Source organism: Diceros bicornis, chromosome 2, assembly GCF_020826845.1.
Source record: "Diceros bicornis minor isolate mBicDic1 chromosome 2, mDicBic1.mat.cur, whole genome shotgun sequence".
NCBI classification, from domain to species: Eukaryota; Metazoa; Chordata; class Mammalia; order Perissodactyla; family Rhinocerotidae; genus Diceros; species Diceros bicornis.
This window is the reverse complement of record NC_080741.1, coordinates 37,767,549-37,785,268: the sequence shown is the minus strand read 5'-3', so window position 1 is coordinate 37,785,268 and position 17,720 is coordinate 37,767,549. Positions and strand designations below refer to the sequence as shown.

Genomic DNA, 17,720 nt, shown 5'->3' with positions numbered 1-17,720 from the left:
AGCTGGCAACCAGCAAAGGAGACTGTGAAGCATTTGTTAGCCTGAAATTATGGCTATCTCACACTTCTGCTCCCCAGGTCTGTGCCTCCATCCCTCTGCCCAGCCCCATAGGCAGAGATCAAGGACATGATCAATGGCGACGTATCTCATGAGAAGCTGCAGAGTGAGCATATGGGCAGAATGGGGGCACAGCAGAAAAGTTGGTGAAGAGTGTGATACGCCTGACTCTGGCCCTCTTGGGACACCATTCTCCTCCACTTTTAATCTGTGGGAGTCACATAAGGAAGTCAATGCAAGCTGCTAACTTCTAGACAGATGTTTGGGATTATTATGAAAGAGAATAATGGAGGACTGAAGACAGAGACAGCAGAAGTGTGACCCTACCAAGTGTGGAATGTCTCTCTCCCTTGCATTTCCACCTCATCAACATCCCACTTTCCAGGAATTTCTCTGTCAGTGTCCATAGTAGTCAGGGTAGCACACTAGCTTTAACAAACAACCCCAAATCTCAGTGGCCTAAGGTAATAGAGGTTCGTTTCTCTCTCTTGGCACAGTCTCATGTGGGGATCAGTTCTCCTTGGTGCCTCTCATCCAAGAGGATCCAGGTTCCTTCTATCTCAACCACATGGCCTCTGAGAGCACTGCTGAACGGGAAAGCAAGAGTACAGACAACAGCACAGAAGGACTTAGAGCCAGGTCACATCCTTTGGATGTGACCATACTAGGAAGGTGCTGGCCTTGATAAGAGTGAATGAGATCAGGGCATCAGAAGCCAGGTAGCAGTGTGCTAAGTCTTCATGATTAGTACTTTAAAAAGACAACTAAGAGTTCAGTAATTTCTTCCCTACTAATGAGGAATTTCCAACAATTGAGACAAAACTGAGCTTACTTTTGTCAGCACATCTCCTGCTAGATGCAAATTAGAGTATAAATCATACAGAATGGGGGATGCTAGAATATGTAAGAGACTATGCCATTTTTAGCCAACTTCAGGATTCCTCAAATAGGACATCCTCCAAGCCCAGGTCCAAGTCACAGTGTATGTTTGTATGTGGGAAGAGTTAAGTTAAAGAGTGGGCCTGGCTCAGGGATGGCCTTGAAGGGGCAGCAAGGCCCTGAAGGGAGAGTTATAGTCACAGAGGAAGGGAGGAAGGAGGAGGAGCAGGGGCACAGCCCATTGGGCTGACAATTGTAATGGCTGGCATTAATGGGCCATCTTCACACGTGTCCATCTTTTTTAATGCCCACAGCCCGGAGACCTCCTTCTCCCCCAACAAGCTGCCTCCGTGGGTCCATCCCCAGCACTGGAGGGAGTTGAGGGAAGTGGAGGAGTCAGAGCCCAAGGACAGCAACTGACTGGGGCAAAGGGCAGATTAGCTCTGACTTCAGGCATCTCAGAAGCTTATTTACGTACCAGAGATTAATAAATTTACTTAAAATCTCTTCTAGCTATAAATTACATATAAATCATATAAAGCAATCTCCTTCAACATCATTACTCATTCAACCAACATTCATTAAGCACAAACCAACCATGTGCCAAGCTCTGTGCCAGCTGCTGAAGTGACTATTCGCTTGCTTTCTATCAAGAGTTCATCGCCTGGGACCTTATTATGGGCTGCATTGTGTTATTTCGTTAAACTAAAGGGGAACTGAAACAGGAAAATATTTGTAATAAGAGAATAAAGCACAATTAATCACTGTGCTCAGAGAGGCAAAGCAAATTTCTCAAGGTCAAGCAGCTGGGAAATGTGAGAGGGAAAATTCAAATTGAAAGTAGAATTGAACTTCCAGAAATCGATTTCATTTTAGACTTTTTAGCACATCAGACACACCTCCCCATGACGTGTTTCCCCAGAATTGATTTTGGTTTTGGTTTCTGGAGTTGTTTATTACATCCCCTTCAGTCCATTCTTACTCCAACACACAGGGCCATAATTTGAAACCTGCACTCCCTTTGCCAGAATGTTATGAAAGCTAACAAGATCGTGTCTTTCAATGCTTGATCATATAGAAGACAAACTCAAGCACAAGTTCATATCGTTTTAGTGATTACAGTGATTATAATTAATACTAGACAACATAATGATAAGAACATGATGTATTTATAATGCCTAATTAGAGCCATTTTATCATTATTTTCTTCCTAGGCCTAATGATCATGATCATCATTATTAATAATGATCATAACCACAGGAAGACAATGACAACAATGATGACAAACAGCTCAGTACCAGTTTGGTGTTCTCCGGGAAGAGTACTCCTCCAATAGTCTCTTGCCGGTCAGAATGACTTTGTTAGTTGTGAAATGACAGTTAAATTATAAAAGAAAAGTGGCATTACACCACAGAAGGGAGAAAAGACAGCTCAGGCCACCAAGACATCACTGGGACAGTGCCTCCCCACCCCCAGGACAATTGATATACAAATACATGCACAGCCGTAACCACCAGCCCGACCTCCAAGCAGCACCATGGTTCATCCATCAAAAAGCTCTGCAGTAGGAGGCCTGGATCTGAGGTCCCTGCTCTCCCACTGGGACCATCAACGTGCTATTCTCCTTTCATCCAGACATGTGGCAAGAATCAGAGTGATGGTTAATTTTATGTGTCAACTTGACTGGGTAAGGGATGATCAGATAGCTGATAAAACATTATTTCTGGATGTGTCTGTGAGAGTGTTTCTAGAAGAGATTAGCATTTGAATTGGTGAACTGAGTAAAGCAGATGGCCCTCCTCAATGTGGGTGGGCATCATCCAATCCATTGAGGGCCTGAATAGAACAAAAAGGTGGAAGAAGGGCCAATTTACTTCAGCTGAGACATCCATCTTCTGCCCTTGGACATCAGCACTCCTGGTTCTTGGGCTTTCAGACTTCGTTCGGGACCTACACTATCAGCACCCCACTACCACCCCCTTCTCAGGCCTTCTGACCCACGCTGAATTATACCACCAGCTTTCCTGGTTCTCCACCTTGCAGACAGCAGACTGCTTCTTAGCCTCCATGATTGTGTAAGCCAATTCCTATAATAAATCTCCTCATTAGATAGATAGATAGATAGATAGATAGATAGATAGATAGATAGATAGATAGATAAATAGTTGGATGGATGATAGATAGACTCATGAATGGATGGATGGATGGATAGATAGATAGATAGATAGATAATCTCCAATTGGTTCTGTTTCTCTGGAAAATTCTGACAAACATACACAGCCTATCTTAGATATCCAACTGCAAAGATATTTTAGATTTCAATCCACACATGGCTGACATGTGTCCAAATATATTAGGGCCAGGAAAATGCTAGTTAAGGCTTAGGTATATTCACTGAGTCAAATCTGAACCCTATAACGGAAGTTCACAGGTCACCTGGGGAAGAAGAGGATGGTGCTTCTTTTGCTGGCAGATTCTAAATAAATTGTCCAATCTGAGCAACACTAAGTCCACAGTGCTCTAGCTGAACAACTCCCTATCACTCATCATTCGTGAAACATCCCCTCTATTCCTACCCTGCTCCACAGCTGTCCCACATGTGCTGCTGGAAGCCCTTCTCTCCCCCATTGCTGAACAGTCAGCCACTCTGTGCCTCTCACCAAAGAGGCAGAAGAGGTGTGAACATTAAAATAATTACCAGCCTATAGCTCCCCAATAACATGGTCACCAAAGAAGTAGGCTACAGAGAAGGACAGTTAAACCATCTGTGAAAGGACGGAGGAGCAGAGGATGGGGAAAGAGAAAATGGCAGCCATGACCCTGAAGGAGACTCCACCTGTGAGTCTCTGCCTCTTTGCCTTGACTTCTAAGAGTGAGGAGAAAAAGAAAGAAGGGGAGGACAGGCAAAGAAACCTACCCTGCCACACTTGGTTTTGCAGAGCAATCTAAGATTCTTTTTAACTGAAATTAATCACTAATGGGCCCTTCCACAGCTGAGACTGTGCACTTTCTCATTCCTCAAAGGCTGGGGTAGCTGGGGTAGTATGTAGAGCCCACATACTCTTTAGTTCACTATCTAAACAGGCCCTCCCCTGAGCTAAGGCTGTGCCACTTTGAAAAGTGTGGGCCAGCCACATACCTGTCCTTATTCTCCTGAGTGTCAAGGTTCAAATCCCAATTACAGTCAGAGAGAAAAATAAACTTAATAGGATCTTGGAGGCCAGCATCTATGCCATTCTAAAATCCAAGCTCTAGTCTGAAAGAAATAGCTTGTCAAGCTGCTCAGATGGAAAGAAGGAAGATGTGGTATAAAGACTATAGGAAGCCACTGTCTGCCCAACTCATCATCCATCTTCTACCTCTGGGTCTTTGATCATTGATGGTCCCTCTGCTTGGAATCTTCCCATATCTTCCCCCATAAAATACTAGCAACAGTTTTAGGCTTAATTAAAAGGTTGTTTCCTACAAGAAGGCTTCCCTTATTTAGTTCCCTCATAAAAAATAAAATGATAATAGTAACATATATTGAGACTTTACTATAATGCCAGTGTTACATATATTTTTTCTTATTTCTCAAGACCATATTATCAATATTATTGTTATCTTTATCATTATCCTTATTTATTATTATTCTTGTCCTTAAATTAACCTTATTTCTCAGATGAAGCTCAGGTAGGCAATTTTCCTAAGGTCACGCTATCAGAAAATAGTGGAGCCACAACAATTTGCTATCTCTTATAACATTTGATGTCTGTAACAGCTACTAGAGTACACGGCTATTCAAATATCTGGAGGACTGTGTGCCCTTGACTTTGATTCTGCCCTCCACTCTATCATCATTAATAGCACCCCCATTCCTGCCCCTATCCCAATAGGAAACCTGTAACATAGTAAATGTTCAACACATGTTGTTTTTAATCGAACTGAACTAAAGTTGAGTAATAAGAGGCAGGATGCTTAAGGATAAAGAGATGGATGCAACTCTGACATAAGCTTAGTCATTGTCTTGAAAGTGTGGTCTTTGGTGAATCACATTGTTTCACTTGTTCCGTTGAAAAGATAAAGATGCCTGGTTGAACAGATGGTTATTTTGGGATCAGAGACCAGGCCATACCAGCCATCCAACCCTATAGAGACATCCTCAAAGAGATAAGAAGAGCCTAGACTGGCATCTGACCAGCTCAGAAACGTGTATGTGACACCAGTGTCGTCAATTCCCATTGCTCTGCCCTCCCACCAGAAAGGCTAATGCACATAGCATTGCTCTAATTGACTTATTTAAGAATAAACTTCTCTATTAGTTTTCTGTCATTATGTAACAAATTACTACAAACTCAACAGCTTTAAACAATACCCATTTTATTATCTCATAGTTTTGGTGAGTCAGGAGTCCGTGCATGGCTTAGCTGGGTTCTCTGATTAAGGTCTCACAAGGCTGAAATCAAGATGTTGACCAAGGCTCTGATTTCATCTAGGAGCTCAACAAGGGAAAAATCTGCTTCCAGAATCCCTTGGGTTGTTGACAAAAGTCATTTCCTTGTGGCTTTCTTGGCAGCTTCTTCTTTAAAGTCAGCAATAGAGAGAGAGAGTCTCTGTTGCTTGGAATCTCTGACTTCAAAGAAAGCCTAAGCCCTCTTTTGAAGGGCTCACCCAATTAGGCCAGGCCCACCCATGATAATCTCTCCAATGATCAACTCTGTTAGCTGATGAGGGACCTTAATTACCTGTGCAAAATCCCTTCACCTTTGTCACATAATATAACATAATCATGGGAGTGAATCTATTAGAATTAAGCCACAAGTTCTGCCCACACTCAAAAGGAAGGAATTATATAGGACACAACACTAGGAGGAGGAGATCATAAGAGCCATCTTGGAATTTTGCCTACCACAACTTTCCTCCATCTTCCCCCAGAATAGCATCTGTTGCCTCAAAATAAAATTCAGGCTCAAGTCTGGGACAGGCTAACAACCTTGTCTCCCTCAGGGAACTCAATTTCCAAGTTAAGGTATCTTCTAAATTATTGGTTCTATCATCCGGATACTAATTCTCCTCTATCTTAACCACCAAGACACAAAAAATGTTTATTTGAAGTCCTTATTTTCTTTTCTTCTCCTTTTATGTTTCTTTTTAAATGTTCCCATTATTTCTCAATAATGATTCGGGTCATACTCCAGATTTCCTTTCCCTCCCTCCTGTTGTTTCTAACACAATAACAATAATGACAATGACAGCACTGGTGATGACAATGTCAGACAGTTCTGACAGAAGGGAATCATTCGCCCCCACCCCCTTTAAAGACTTCACAATTGCACATCTGTTAGGGGCTGATAGGAAAACAAACCAAATTAAGTTTAATGTCAAGTTGTATCACGTCCCATTTGTGAACTCTCTCTATCTCTTTGTCTCAGAATCTGTTAAATGTGATGGACAGCAGCAAACCTCTGATTAGCATATTTCCCATTGCCATTTCAGGTAAATGAATCTTCCCTCACCAGAATTTGAGATTCCAGTCATATTCTCAATTCCATCTGGCTAGTCATTCTCATTATTATGCAAATGCCAGCTTTACCTGAAGGCAAGAGCTTTCTTCTTAATATTTAAATTCCATCTCGTTTTCATTGATCTCTAAACAACAGCCCATCTTTGAACTTTCCTTGGAGAACTTTTTAGGGATGAAATGTCCCCGGAGATTGTTCAGTTCGCTCTTTAAAATAGACTGGGATGATTTGGAGAGAGGCAGATGGAAGTGGTAGAGAGGACCATTGCCCCATCTCTGCTTCCAGAACAGGACTTTTGAATGACTTTGGCTGAGTCTGATACAGGGTGCCCTGCAGTAGGGTAAGACACTCAAGGGAGAAATCAATTGGCAGAGATAAGACGAAGCCGCCATGCCAGGCAAGCCTGTTTTGAAGAAGAACAATGTGAGGAACCAACTACCAAGGCAAACAGTCCACATCAGACAAGTAAAAGGAACTAAAGGGCCAGCAGCAAACAGAGCTCAACACCAGGAGTCCAGGCCAGCAGGTGGGCAGGCTTGGGGATGGGGTTGGGAGCTGGAAGCAGGACTGCAGATGCTGGTTTCCCCAGTCACTGAGTCTGAAGTGCAGAGTGCATTGCCACATCAAGGTCCCAGTTACTAGACTGGGGCCTGACATGGCAATTTAGTGTCCAAGAGATGCCAATCAATCTCTCCACCAATCATTCCCTCCTTTGTCCCAGTGGCTCTTCTCAGAGAGTCTATACCCTCAGCAGATATGTCATCAACCTGGCTGCATTTGATTGCACCCGTGTGGACACTTGACCAAACCCAAGCCAATCAGATTCTACATCAGGAAATGTGGAATTAGGGTTCAGAGTCTAGTTGGTCTCTCTCTACCTATCTATCTATCTCTCCCTTCCTCCCCTCTTTCCTCTCTCTCTTTCTCAGTGTTTGAAAGGAAAGTTTGTGCATAATCAGACCAGTGAGTCCATTTTCCACTCTGCGCCTTCTTCTCCTCTAAGAAAAAATTTGCAGAGTGACAGTGAAGCAAATACATGGAGAAAAACATGAAGGATGGAAGAATGATTTACAACCATCGGTCACTAACTACCCACTTTATGACCTATTCTGATATTTAGAACCCAGAGGCAGAGACTATTGTGAGGTAAGTAGACAGTGCTTACTATTCTAGGGGACAGCCTGGATGCCCAACACTGCTCTTGACTTTCCTCCTTCGCTTATAAACTGGATCAAGGGGATCAAAGATCTAGTTCCTCAGCGAGTTTCAGGGGCTGTTTCCAAAAGTCATCAGTGATAGATTCCTTCCCTTCTACTCATCTTTAGCTCCTGAAGACATTAAAAAATTTGTGAGAACTGCCACAGACTGAAAGGTAAATCTTCCTTATCAGTTTCTAACTTATCTCCAATACAAAGGTCAGCATTTTAAACTTTTCTTCAGAAGAAAGAAGTATTTTCAAATGCTTGGGGCTATTTTGGACATTTTTGTCAAACAAAATGATGTCAAACCATCATTTTCTCCTACTATATCATTAAAGAGTATGAAGACAAGAAGAAGAGTGGGGAGAAGGATGAGACATAGGAAGAGAAGGGGCAGGGAGGAAGAATAGAAACTTCTTACTTACCATGTGCTTGTTCTTGGTGCTTGATGCACATTATCATTTTACTCCTCTCAAGAGCCCCAGAGGTAGGTACTGAACACCAGAGGGATTATTGTACAGCGGACAAGCACAGGCTCTGGAACCAGATGACCTAGTTTTGAATCCCGGCTCTGCCATTTATTTAACAACCTTTTGCTTCAGTTTCCTCATCTGTAAAATGGAGATGATTATAGTTGAGACTTACATGAGTTAATACAGGCAACAATCTTAGAAGACTGCCTCTCACAGAGTGAGCACCCAGTAAAACCTTGGCTGTTACTATTTCTGCCAGCCCTGGTGGCCTAGTGGTTAAGACTTGGCACTCTCATGGCTGCAGCCCAGGTTTGTTTCCCAGTCAGGAGACTACACCACCCTTTTGTTGGTTGTCATACGGTGGCAGCTGCATGTTGCTGTGATGCTGAAAGCTATGCCACCAGTATTTCAAATACCAGCAAGGTCATCCATGGTGGGCAGGTTTCACTGGATCTTCCAGACTAAGACAGACTAGGAAGAAGGACCTGGCCATCGACTTCCAAAAAAATTGGCCATGAAAACCCTATGAATAGCAGTGGAACATTGTCTGATGTAGTGCCGGAAGGTGAAAGGATGTCGCAAGACCAGGCAGGGTTCCGTTCTGCTTTACCCAGGATCACTAGGAGTTGGAATCAACTTGATGGTACTAACAACAAATTACTATTACTGCCATTTTATAAATGAAGAAAACTAAGAGTTTTCTCTAGAAAACTCAGCACAGAAGAGTTAACTAACTTGCCCAGGGTCACATAGCTAGTCAGTGATAGAGTTCAGAAGTCCACTATACGACCGTTCTCTTCTATACCTTTCATGTAGTTCTTGCTCTCTCAGTGCTCTGTTCTATATCTTAAGAAACTGAAAGGCTGCCAAACTGCTCAAAAGGAAAAGGAATGGAGAACTGAAGTGAATACAGCCACCCGTACAAGGTCCTGCCTCCTTTTTCTCTAGGAAGTCACCCCAACATCAAAGAGATGGAAAACAGAAACCCCAATTCCACCTTCAACAAACTAGAATAGACTTTTGAAACTCTGAAATATGCTAAAAGAGAAAGGGCTATGAAATCCGGTGGAGGAGTTCACGAGGCCCTCAGCAGGCACAGATCTCAGACAAAACTGTCAGAGCACAGTTGTCCAAACAAGATGGTGCGCTCTAAGAAGAAAAACAATCTCTCATTTGGAGCAACACGAGGGGATCAGTGAGCTGTCAGAGGAAGTTTTCTAGGACCCTATTTAGCACAAGTGTTGGAGGGGAAAGGAACTCAGTGAGAAAGCACGCAGACTTTGCAGGAAGCAGATTGCGACTGATACAGATAGAAGATAGATTCTCAACTGCAAACAACCATGCGTTGGTTCTTCTGTCTGGGGAAAACTAAAAGCTAAAATAACTCATTCACTCTCAGGTGCATACAACCCTGTATGATAAGGCCCTTCCTCCACCAAATCTAACGGAAAAAGTAGATCCATGAAGAACTTGTTTCATTCGACAATGACCTCATAAAAAAGAATTACACGGATTTATATAAAAAGAGTATGTGAAAACAAAAGGAAAATAGAAATAGGAAAACAAATAGGAAATAAGAACATTGACAAGAAAAATATACATAATTGTTGACAAAGAATAGGAAAAAAATTACTAACACCACTAAGCATTCAAAAGTTTAAAACAAAAAAAATCTTAAAGTAGAAGAAAACACAGAGGGAAACCTTCATGACATTGGTTTTGGCAAGGATTTCTTGAATATGACACCAAAAGCACAGGCAACAAAAGAAAAGTAGATAAATTGGACTACATTAAAATTTAAAACTTCTGTGCATCAAAGAACACACTCAACAGTCAAAAGGTAACCCACAGAATGGGAGAAAATATTTGCAAATTATGTACCTAATAATGTGTTAATATCCAGAATATGTAAAGAACTACTACAACTCAACAACAAAAAATAACCCAATTAAATAATGGGCAAAGGAACTGAATAGACATTTCTCAAAAGAGGATATACAAACGGCAAATAAGCACAAGAAAAATGCTCAATGTCATTAATCATAAGGGAAAAGCAACTCAAAACCACCATGAGATAGCATTTTGCACCCATTAGGATAGCTGCTATCAAAAAAAAAAAAAAATGTTGGCAAGGATGTGTAAATATTGAAATTAGGAATGTAAAATGGTGCAGCAGCTGTGGAAAACAACATGGTGGTTCCTCAAAAAATTTAAAATAGAGTGATCATGTGATCCAGCAATTCCATTTCTGGGATTATACCCAAAAGAAATGAAAGCAGATATTTGTATACCCATGTTCACAGCAGCATTATTCACAATAGCCAAAAGATGGAAGCAACCCAAATGACCATCAACGGATGAATGGATAAACAAAACGTGGCATATACATGCAATGGAATATTATTCATCCTTAAAAAGGAGGGAAATTCTGATACGTACCACAATGTGGATGACCCTTGAGAACATTATGCTAAGTGAAATAAGCCAGTCACAAATGGACAAATACTGTATGATTCCACTTACATGATGTACCTAGAGTACCTCAGAGACAGAAAGTAAAATGGTGGTTGCCAGGGGCTGGGAGGGAGGAAGGAATGGGTAGTTGTTGTTTAAATGGATATAGAGATTCAGTTTTGCAAGATAAAGAGTTTTCGAGATTGGCTGCCCAACAATGTGAATGTACTTAATACTACTGAATTGTACACTTAAAAATGATTAAAATGGTAAATTTTGTGTTGTGTGCATTTTACCACAATTAAAAATAATTTAAAATTTTTTTTAATTTTTCAAATCTTAAAGAAAAATAAAAAAGCTCGAAGCAAAATTACAAATTTTCTCCCAATATATGTAATGGACAAAAACAGGAGATAAAGCATGCAGTGACAGAGCTCAGGAAATACATGGAAAATATAATAAATCGTCACAAACATGAAGTCCATATTGAAAGGGGAACAAAGGAGCAAAGATATTAGTGAAACACAGAAAGGGACAAGTAGGACAAGAAGGCAAAAATGACCAAAACAAACAAAATTTTAAAGGATTCAAGAAAAAATGATATGGAACATAGGTAATGACAATTCAACATATGCAAAATTGCAATATTTACTCTGAAGAAGCGAACCAAGTAACTGGAAACCAAACCATTAAAGATCTATTTTTAGAAAATTTTCCATCAGTAAAAGAAGAATGAACCTAAAGATTGAAAGGGCCTACTATATCCAAGGGGAAAATTGTTACAGAATGGCCAACACTGAGGTATATCCTCATAGAGATATTACACCTCAAAAATATAGGATACTGTGAACAGTTAGGCCAAAGTTCCAGTCACCTTAAAGTTAAGAAAAATCATGATGCTTCAAACCACCTTAGCACCACTAAATAAAAGAAGACCATGAGAGAATGCCAATAAAGTCCTCAGAGAAAGTGTGACCCAAGAATGTTATATCCGGTCTTACCGTTGTTCAAGGATAGAGGCAATAGGCAAACATTTTTCAAATGTACAAGAACTCAAGAAAGGAATTCCCAGGAGAGTTTCTTGGAGAAACTACAAGAGGACAAACTTCAACCAGCCAAGAAATGACAACAGGAGCTATTGTAGAAGGACTGACAGTGGGAATTGACCCATTTCACTGAAGGACTAAGACTAAAAACTATGAGGATTACACTTAGAGAACAGAATGTACATGTTATACATAACAATAATGTCGAAATAATATTGCTAACAAAAATTGGGAGGAGATGGGGAAGACAAAAATGGATGGTGGTATAAGGATGCTGATTTTGTCATCTTTCCTAGGCTGAGGTCAAAATATATCATTTAAATCTGATAAAGCAAGTAGGAGTTTGATAAATATATTGAAAGGTATAAGTGTGAACCCTAGAAACTTGTGAAAAACGAGAACCAGCAAAAATCGGGTACAGGAGAGGGAAAGATGGAGAGAGAAAAGAGGTGGAAGCAAAGTGATTACAGCAAAGTCAATAGAGTCTAAATGAACAGAAAAGTGAAATTATCAATGTAAACACTAGAAGAAATTAACACAGACCACAGACTTTCCAAATCATCAGAAAGTACACACACATACCACCCCACCACCACACATACAAGTAAAGGAAACTGAACATATAATATAAAATTATTAAAAAGCAAACAAAAACAGAAGGTGTAACATCAAATTTGATGACAGAACTAATATCCAACTCATTTGTTTTAACAATAAATGTAAAGTAAACATTTATTCAAAGACCGTATTCTTATATTGGGTCATGAAGCAAAAACCAACCATATGTATACAAGAGATATATCTAAGACAATTTAACTCAGAAAGGTTGAAAATGAGAAGCTGCACAAGGATATGCAGACAAATGCAAGTCAAAATAAGTCAGAAGCTCTGAATCTCACCCTCAGACAGGGTCAAATTCAGGGCAAAAAGCACTAAACAGGCCATAGGATGAAGCATCAAAAACAAGGAAAAATACACACAGGAATATTAATAGGAGACTTGAATCCACTTCTCTCAGCCCATGACTTAAAGTGAAAACAATACAGGTAGGACATATATAAATATACAAATTAATCACACATGATTAATTAATATACTAAACTCTACACAGTCGTGCATTGTTTAAGGACAGGAATATAATCTCAGAAATGCGTTGTTAGGCGATTTTGCTGGTGTGTGAACATCATAGAGTGTACTTACACAAACCTAGATGGTATAGCCTACTACACACCCAGGCTATATGGCACTAATCTTATGGGACCACCATCGTATACACGGTCTGTCATTAACCAAGTGTCATTAAGCAGCATGTGACTGTACTCTAAAAGATAAAAATATTCATTTTTGCAGGGGTTTGGTTGGTTCAAACCAAAAGCTTTGAGAACAACTGATATTTGCACTAAGATCAGTCTAAGAATGGACTAAGGAGTTAGGTCTGGAAGATGGCTGGCAGCAGACATCTGAATCCCCCTTCTGGGTCTCTAGGCAAGGAGAAATGGAGCTAAAGAATCACCAGCAGGGGCATGCACCCTCCACCCTTTAGTCTGGTTCTCTTCTGTCTGCCAATAGTACCTCTTAACCCTAGGGACACTACCAGGTCACCGGTAGCCCAGGCGACTTCTAGGCACTGTCCAACTCTAGTGGGTACACCACAGCCTTTCCCAGAATGTTCATCCTGCTACTGACCACCACGCTCTAGTGCCGAGGTGGATTTAGGTCAGAGGCAGACAGATGCTGGAGGCAGGATTCTGCAGTTAGTTTGTTGTTTGGGGGTTTTTTGGGGGCAGAGACAGCAGTTACAGGGGGACAGACCACAGATTTTGGATTCAGACTACAAGTGTTTGAACCATAACCCTGCCACTTACAAACTTTATGAGCTTGAGTAAGTCACCTAACCCCTCTGGACCTCTGTTTCATAAGTCTCCAGGCAAAGAGAGATGTCATAAGATGGAGGTACTTCACAGAGCTGCTGTCAGGGTTGGAGATAACGAGTATAAAGTATCTAGCACAACCCCTGACAAGTAGCACCTGATCAGTAAATGCTGGCTGCTTAGTCACTGCTATTATCCTCAAAGCCTGCCCTGGGAGCTCTCCTGCTGAATAGAGGAAATGAACCTCATTTCCTCTCCAATCATAACAATGCTAGTTGGGCATCAGAGAAGGATGCAAAATAATGGAATGACAAGTCTGCTCTGCTCTTCCAACAACTCCAGGTTTATTTCACAGCCCAAACAATGTGTGCTGTTAACAGAAGCCTCACACACATGCATACGTGCACAAACACACAAACACACACACCCCTTCCTAGGGTGCTTTGGTCTGGGATCACAGAGGCCTTTCTTTGCTCATTTAACACATGTAGCCGGGGCCTCTCATGGACTACGTGGATTCATCTTTGAAAGAGCACAAAATACAGGTGGCTCTCTCTTGGGAGTGTCTCATCATTAAATCTCTCCGCTCCCCATCTTTTTTGCTTTTTATTAGCCCAGCTCCATAAGGTGTCATTATCTGCATCTGCCCTTGAAAACTTTTATTTCAAGATGTGTCTCTGATGGCTAGTCATGCAGCTTGGATGATGGCCTTGCTCTGATGGCTAGTCATGCAGCTTGGATGATGGGGAAATAAACATGAGCTGAAAATTTCACCCAACAAACTAGAGGTTATTCAAATGCTTTCTATCTGCAAAAGTTAATTATCCTCTCTGACAGTTTCCTGGTCTGTTTGCAAAAAAATAAATATATGGTTGGATAATGATGTTGTATTGGGGGCGTGGATAATAAGAATAATTAACATTTATTAATCACTTACTGTAAGTTAAGTGCTTTACATAATTTATCCCAGTGACTCCTCCCAATAACCCTATAGAGTATAGGACATCTCATACCAGCAAGTTTAGATGGGGAAACTGAGGCTCAGAGAGGCTAAATAATATGCCCAATTAATACTCAGGCAGTGAGTGGCAGAGTATGCCTCTGTTGACCCACGCTCTGGGTCAGTTCCTCAATTCCAGGCTGTGAATTCAGTGGTCATTGGTCTGAGCCTGTGTCCCTACCCTAGAAAGGCTTAGATGCTGTTATGGACTGCAAGTATGTGCCCCCCCAAAATTCCAGTTGAAACTCTAACCCCTAATGGGATGATATTAGGAAGTGGAGCCTTTGGGAGGTAATTGAGTTCAGAAGAAGTCATGAGGGTGGAGTCTCTATGATGGGATTAATGTCATAAGAAGAGAAAGAGACTAGAGCTCCATCTCTCTCGTCCATGTGAGGATATACAAGAAGGAAGCTATCTACAAGTCAGGAAGCTAGCCCTCACTAGAACCCAACCACGCTGGCACCCTGATCTCAGAGTTCCCAGCCTCTAGAACCATGAGAAATAAATGTCTGTTGTTTAAACCATCCAGTCTACGGTACTTTGTTACAGCAGCCCGAGCTGACTAAGACAGAAATCTACTTAAAAGTCTGCCTGAAGATTCTCAACAACTCCAGGAATAGAGCATGAACTGTGCTCCTGGTCACAGGCAAGGTTTGGGACAGGTTGTGAATAAACCCTAGGACAAAGGTGGGCATGATCCTTCTAACTTGGAAGGGTTATTCCAAAACAGAGCAAGGACAAATAAGACAATTTCCAAGAAAAGATAAAGTCATCTTCAAAATGTCAGGGAATTGAAACAAATGCCAAAGGGGATTTATGATGAAAGGTACCTGCTCCCAACTCCCCTCCTCAGAGGCAGTTCTCGCCCTCTCACTTCCACTTTGATAAAGTTGTGTTTTCACACGCGGATCTTTTGATCCTCAGTTCCACCACTACCATCTTGTTTCCAAAAATGCTTTTAAGGGAGGCATGTGCTAATGCCCATATTCCTACATTCAGTTTAATGCAGCTATGTAAGGAAGCATAAAGCTTGATCTCACCCATGTTCACAGCTTGGGAGGAAGGCAGGCAGCCTGCTTGCACAGCCAGCCAGCTGCTACATCTGGTACCTCTGAATTCCAATCTGGTCTGGCAGCTGAGGCCCTGGCTCAGCCCAGCCTGGGCTCCTCCCTCTGACTCTCTGGTCCTCATATTGAGGTCTCTTCCTACTCAGACATGCTATAATGTAGTCTGTTTTCAAAAGCCAAGGTTGTACGACAGCACCGATTTTTCCCTTTTCTTCTCCAAAGGAGTCCCCAAGGATTTCCTCCTCTGAAGTGTGGTTCTAAGGGCTTCCCTCTCCCTCTAGTCTTCATTTCACTCCAGGCTGCAGGCCAAGGCACCATGCCAACTTGGTCTGAGTTCTTCTGAAGTTGAGGGTTCCTCTGTGACCAGGCCAGCTTATGGTTTCTTCCCTTTCCGGAACACTAGGATAGCTTTCTATCACGGTCCCCATCACTTATACCCCACTGACTAGCCCAATTTGATTGATCAGATTGAGATCCAAAATACCAGTTCCCTTTGCCACATTGCTCTTATTTTCAAACAATAAGAAGAAGAAGAATAGCAATTATGACAGCCAACATTTATTAAGTGACAGACAAGTAGCTAAGAGCACCATGTGCATTATCTTAGTGCATCTTCAGAGAAAATGACACTCAGAGAAATTAAGAAACTTTCCCAAGACCACAAGCTAGTAAATGAGAGAGCTGGAATCCTAGACCAAATCTGTCTGACTCCAAATTTTTAAATACAAATAATGTAGTTATATATTGTAAAAAATAAATAAAAATTAAAAAACCTATTGCCCCTGCTCTCCACTAAACTCTCAAAAGAGAATACCACACAAATTTTGTTTTTCTAATCCTTAGGGGCTCTCTTCATCACTAGGCTAACTGGCCTCCCAGAAATTAATTTCTCAATCCAGCAAGTCAACAGCAAGATATGTGCCCTGTTGTTAACATTTATGTCACACTACAGTAAAATTAACTGTTTCTATATCTGAATTCCAAACAAGATTCTGCACTCTTCAAGATGAGTCTCCATATCCACAGGGATTGGTTTATAAAGGCTCTCAATAAAGGTGTGTTATTGTTGCCATAACTGCAAATTATGCTATGCAATGCTATGACAAGATTCCTGGGACTTATAAAGCTTGTGGTTCACTCCCTTGCTGAACCCAGGAAAGGATTAGGGATGACCTGGATGACTCTGACAACAGCAAATTATAACCTCGATCAGAGAAGTTAGCTCTCGCCTCTAGGAGCAGTCTGGATGCTTCCCATGACGTGAGACAAAGAGAATCCCAGATATGAGGAAGGAAGGAAAACTTGTGTTTGAAGTTCAATCTGATGCCAGTGCTTGCTAGTGTGGGAATGGACCTCACCCGCCAGGCTCTATGCAGAGAGAACTGTAGAAGATGGTCCACAAGTGGAAGTTCGATAAATTTAGGGTTGAGATCATTGCTTCTTCAAGACATTCTCTGGATCCCATTCGCCATTCCCTGCTCGTCAGACATTACAGCCCCTGATCTGCAGGGGAGGGGAACAGTAGCTGATGAAGAGACAAAATATCAAGACATGTCAATGAACACACAGAGTGGGAGGGGAGAATTTCAACAAGATCCATAAGGAAAGATTATGTGGGAAAGCCAAATCCATCCAGACTTTATTTGGGTTCTGAAGACAAGCCTATGAGGTTTCTCCTCTTGGCCTATGGAGCAACAGCTTCCTGTGGAATATAGGCTGGAGGATCCAGTGTCAGAAGACCAATGTGTCTCTAATCTTATATGCCTATCATTTAGAAGGGATGTCAAGTCCCACCATCACTACCTAGAGCCGGGAATTCTGAGACTTCTCAAGGGCCCTTAGGCTGAGATCAGAATTAGCTCACAAGGTCAGAGATATTTCTAGAGCAAAAGGGTCAAAAAGAGCTTCTGCTTCTTGAGTTTTACCACAGAATCAACGTAAAGAGAAAAAAAGTGGGAACCGAAATGATTGGTGCTTTGTTCTTTCTTCAAATGGATTTTGCCTTCTTTAAAATCTCCATCAGTTTATAGATTGACAGATCTAGTCCAAACCCCCTTATTATAGATGGATCCCCTGAGGAATCAAATTACCTCCTCACAACCATATGGCTCAATAAAGCTCTCAGTTGAGGCTGGAGCCAGGCCTCCTGTTTCCCAAACCCAAGCTCTTCTTC

At 41.5% G+C, this 17,720-nt stretch overlaps 1 long non-coding RNA gene across 1 annotated transcript; it reads right to left on the bottom strand.

Moving 5' to 3' along the window:
- Positions 1 to 220: 220 nt before the first annotated feature.
- LOC131413848 (uncharacterized) lies at positions 221 to 17,165 on the bottom strand. Its single transcript, XR_009222037.1, has 3 exons — positions 16,906 to 17,165; positions 8,062 to 8,247; positions 221 to 265 (listed from the first exon to the last, which is right to left on the bottom strand). It is a non-coding gene; the product is annotated as an uncharacterized LOC131413848 (long non-coding RNA).
- Between the last annotated feature and the right edge of the window lie 555 nt (positions 17,166 to 17,720).